The sequence below is a fragment of the Sylvia atricapilla genome, chromosome 15, assembly GCF_009819655.1.
Source record: "Sylvia atricapilla isolate bSylAtr1 chromosome 15, bSylAtr1.pri, whole genome shotgun sequence".
Lineage (NCBI taxonomy): Eukaryota > Metazoa > Chordata > Aves > Passeriformes > Sylviidae > Sylvia > Sylvia atricapilla.
In genome coordinates, this window is record NC_089154.1 from 9,041,190 (window position 1) to 9,046,226 (window position 5,037).

Here is a 5,037-nt window from a genome sequence, read left to right on the forward strand (position 1 = left end):
TCTCCCTCGCCCATCGCAGGCAGCTGCCCCTGGGTGCACTCCAGCTGCATATTTATAGAGATGCAAACATTACACCCCGGAAATTCCCGGTCTTTACATCACAGGCCAAAGCCTGCAATGAAGCCCTGACCTTCTTCTTCCTCTCGATGTGTCCTGAGGGACTGTGACAGAATGGTCCCAGAAATGGGACATCCCAGCCAGGACCAGTGCTCCTGCATGGGTGCTCAGGGCTGCAGCACTGTGCCACTGAGGGGCACAGGGGACACAGGGGAGCTGTGGATGCCCCTGGAAATGTTCAGGGCCAGGTTGAATAGGGCTTGGAGCAACCTGGTCTAGTGGAGGAGGTCTCTGCCTTGGCAGGAGGAAACTAGGTGAACTTTATGTCCCTTCCAAGGCAAACCACTCTATGATGATTTGATGATGAGGATGACGATGATGATGACACCTGTGTGTCCCCACTGGGGATCTGGGACCCCGTCCCTTCATGAGACAGGAGAATAAGGACCAAGAGAAGTTGCTGCTGTCTTGGATGCACATCCTTGATGTTAACATCCAGCCCAGCTGTACACTCTTCAGCACCATTCCAAAAGTCATGGCTGGGGACACAGGACAGGGACCTGCCAGGGTGGGTGTCCCCCACTCTCCCCTTCCCCCCAGTTTGGTGCAGATGTCCCCGAGGGTCCCAGCGCCTGCTGTGTGCACAGCACCCCAAAGCCACCCCAGTGCTGGTGACAACGCAGCCCTCCTGCTCTGTACCGTGCCGGGAGGATGAGGAAGAGCCAAACTTAATTTATTCCATGCTGCATTTTCATGCCAAATGAGTCAGAGCACCGGCCTCTCTCAGCCTTTGTTTTGCTTGGCTGCCTGCACCCGCTTTCGCTTGGTGTTTGTTCAATATTCAGTCCCTTGATGGCATTTGGGCTCAAACCAGCAAGTGCAGCAGAAAAAGCCACTTCCCTGCTAGGACAGGAGCTTTCCCATCCTTTAAGATCGGGAGGGATGCACTTGTTTTATTCTATTTATTTCTTACACTTCGAGGAACCCCGAGCTTGGTCCTTTGAGCCACCACACCCCACCAGAGCCATCTGAAGCCATCCAGGCTGTCAGGGGCTGTGGGACGGGGCCGGAGTAGCTGCACTGGCTGCTGATTTCAGAGCAAAACCAGCCCCAAACGGAGCTGGGGGAGGTTTCGCCCGGCACAGGACCAGTTAGGAACGAGCACGGCCGCATTCCTGCGCACGTGGGAGCCGCCAGGAGGAAGCGGCAGCACGGAGGTGTTTCAGTGCCCTGCTTTCCTGCCGTGCGAGCAGGAACTCCCCACCCCAAACCCCTGCCAGGGGGACCAGCAGCTCAGCTGAGCCCTCCAGGGGCTGTCAAAAAAATCCCACCCAGAAAATAAATGAGATCTTTGGCTCATCTCCTTCTGTTTGTGTTCCATCGAGCTTTTGGAAGAGATTTCCGTGTTGTTTTGCCTCAACTCCATTCCATAAGAAGTCAAATCCAAAAATTCTTCATTGAGGAACATTGCTGAACACCTGCCAGGGCTGATCATCTCCATGCCTGGCTTCTCTGCTCCCATGGGTCCCCCAAAATCCCCTGGGCACTGCCACGGTGCCTTTTGGAGCTCCGGGGGAAGGAGATGCCACCCTCCCACTGCTGGCTTGACCCACCCAGCCCTGGTGCCATCCCAAATTCCCATGGGCTGTGTGGGTCACGGCTCGGGTGTCAGCAGGGAGTGAGACCCCCGAGCTGGTGCCCGTCCTGCTGCCTCGGCAGCGGGGTCAGTCTCGGCCAGGGTGCTGGGGCTGGCACAGGGCGGAGCGGGCTGTGGGATGCCAGAGAAGGGTTTGCCAGGAAAATGTCATCTCGTTGCATAAAACGTGCTCCTCTCCCGCTCCCCTCCCGCAGCGGCAGCAGCTCAAGAGCTTCTTACCCAGGTTAAGTCAATATTGCCACATTACTGCCTCTGTCGAGGCGCTCGGCCCCTGGAAGGAGCTCCGTGGGTGTTTTAAGGGCTGGAAAGGTGCCAAAGGAGCACATCTGGGTGGGTGCAGCACCCTGGGGCTCGGCATCCTCCCGCGAGCTGTCCCGCAGTGGGGCCCGCACCTGCTGGGCAGCTCCCAGGGCACAGCACCGCTTCCCGGTGGCACCGGAGCTCCAAGGAGCCGGTGGCACCGGGGCTGGATGCCGGCACGGGGAGCGCCCCGCCTGGCAGCAGCAGATGGGAGGGCACGGCAGGGACAGCATCAGTAAAGCCATCGAAAGGCTCATTTGCAAAATAAACGCTGCAAAACCAACCCTGGCTGAGCCCAAGGAAGGAGGGAACCTCAGCACGGGGCGTGTGGTGCTTTGGGCAGGCATCAGAGCCTGAGCAAGAGCTGCCAGCACCCCCAAACCACAGGCCCCCAGGTCCCCAAAACTACCCTGTGTACAGAGGCTTTGTGCAGTGCCTCTGATCCCAAGCCAAGGTAAAGGCAGGATACCTGGGCAGTTTACATAAGGCAGAGTTTTCCACTACACCGGAGTTTCTCTCCGCCTGGTGTTTCACCCAGCAGCTGCAATTTTGCTGCTCTCAAGGGCATTTGCACACAAAAATGAGCCACGCCAGAGATGCGGGGAGATTAGGAGGATTAAGGCTGCAGAGCTGGCGCAGAAGGAGATGGAAAGCAAACCCCTCTGGTAGGCAGAGACATTCCATCCCTAAACCTCTGCTCACCTTCACACAGGGGTTAAGGAGGGGGCTCTGGGATGGTTCTGGAAGCTGGAAGAGGAGCAACCGGTCTTTTGAGCATCCAGAACGTTTTGCTGCTAGAGATGGGGGATATCCAAAAGCACAAACCCCAGAAAGTGTTCCTAGTGCTGAATAAAGACGTGCAGAATTTCACGCAGTGAATTAAAAGCAGCCGGGCTGGGCTTCTCCCTCCTCCCCTCCCCTTGTGGTGGGATTGGAGGGAGGATGGGGATGCAGGTGCTGCGTGGGGATGCTCACGGCCTCCGAAGGAACCACAGCATCTGCAAAGCCCTCCTCCCAAAAAACCAGGGGAACACTGGTGTGCTCCTCAGCACGGGCAGGAGCCTGGCAGTGATGGCCATGGCAGGGAGTGTGCCAGGCTCCAGGCACTGTCAGGGATCCCACAATCTGTCTAGAAGTAAGAATGGAAGCTGGGCACTGTGAAGACCAAGTGATACCCTCGGTTATAGCTAAAAAGGAGCTGGTGCCATGGCTGGTGACAGAGACGGCCCCAGCCAGCACAGGGGGAGGCCCCAGCCCTGGTTCTGGTGTTTGGGGGTGCTGCCTCTGCTGGGCTGCCCTAGCCTCGCCCAGCAGCCAACTGGGCCCAAGTTACACCCCTAGGACTCAATGCCAGCAGGACCCTGCCACCCTCAGCCCCACCAGATCCACCTTCAGCACAGCCTTGGGCTCCCGGGAGTGTTTTAAATCCATCCCCACTCGCCAAAGGCATGGAGGTGCTTGACTGGATGAGCACACAAAGTGCTGCTGTTTGTGGGGTGACAGCGAGGCCCCGAGTGGGGTCAAGGCTCTGTGGGGCATTGGCTGTGGGTTCCTCACAGCTCGGCTGGCTCCTGATCCCCCAGAAGGGGCTGGCACAGCCAGGCAGCACGGCCAGAGTCCCCGGCAGGCTCAGCTCCTGCAGGGAAACGGCCTCTCACCCCCTTGGAAGGAGCCAGGAGGACGAACCACGGCAAACTGGGTTGGAGGAGACTCCTACAAACACACGGAGAAACACAGACAGACAGACGGAGAGGAGCACACAGACAGACACACGGACACACACTTGCCTTGCGCTGTCGCTGCCGGGACCCGCAGCCTCCCCGCGCCCCAGGCAGGCGCAGCCGGCCCCGGGTGGGAATGTCGGGCCGGCCGGAGCGCTCGGCGCTCTTTAAGGGCGCCCCGGAGCGCAGGAGATCCGGCACACGCAGGGGATCGGGATCAATAGGTCACAGCGTGCACTGACTTGCCCCCAGAACGAAAATCAGCAGAGGATTTGGGGCTGGTGGGGAAGCTACAATCAGGGCTTTAATCCCGCATGGGCACAAAATCCCAGGATAAAAAGGCCAGAGCTGGTCCTAATTGCTGACTGCTGTGTGCATGTGGGAGCAAAACCTCTTAGGCTGCGGGGGGCCTGGGGGAGGCATCTCGGTGCCTTCTGGAGTCCTTTAGGTCAGAGTAGATCTGTAAGATCATCAAGTCCAACCACTCCCCCAGCACCATCGTATTCGCCACAGACCCTTGTCCCCAAGTGCCACATCCACACCGTTCCTGAATCCCCCCAGGAACGGAGACTCCACGACTGCCCCGGGAAGCTGTGCCACTGCTGACCACCCTTTCCATCAAGATTTCCCAATATCCAAATTAAACTTTCCTGACACTATTTGAGGCCATTTCTCCTTGTCCTTTCCCTGTTCCCTGGGACTGCAGCCTGACTCCCTCTGGCTGTCCCCTCCTGTCAGGGAGCTGTGCAGGGCCAGAAGGTTCCACCTGAGCCTCCTTTACTCCAGGCTGAGCCCCTTTCCCAGCTCCCTCAGCTGTTCCTGGTGCTCCAGACCCTTCTCCAGCTCTGTTCCCTTCCCTGGACACTCTCCAGCCCCTCAATGTCTTTCTCGAGAAAGGCCCAGAGCTGTCCCCAGGGCTGGAGGTGTCCCGGCGGTGCCGATTCACCTGGAAGGAGCAGAGACCGAGCACCCTTCACCCCAAAGACAGAGACCACCCCCATGACCGCCCCTCTGTGCCCAGCACGGTCCCGCTGAGGCCACGGACCCTCGAGCTGCTCCCCACGCGTGTCCTGACTCCTGGGGGGGGTGTCAGGCTCACCCCACACATCTGGGGGGTCCAACCCTGCCGGGGGCTCTTTCAGGCAGGGCTGGAGCCGGGAGCGCGGGGCTCCCCCAAAGCCAGGGGAGGATGCTGCGGGGTGGAGAGGGGCGGGCCGGGCAGCGGCGGGCAGGAGGAGCAGGAGGAGCAGGAGGAGGCAGGAGGAGGCAGGACGAGGCAGAGGCGGTGCAGCCCCGTCCCGC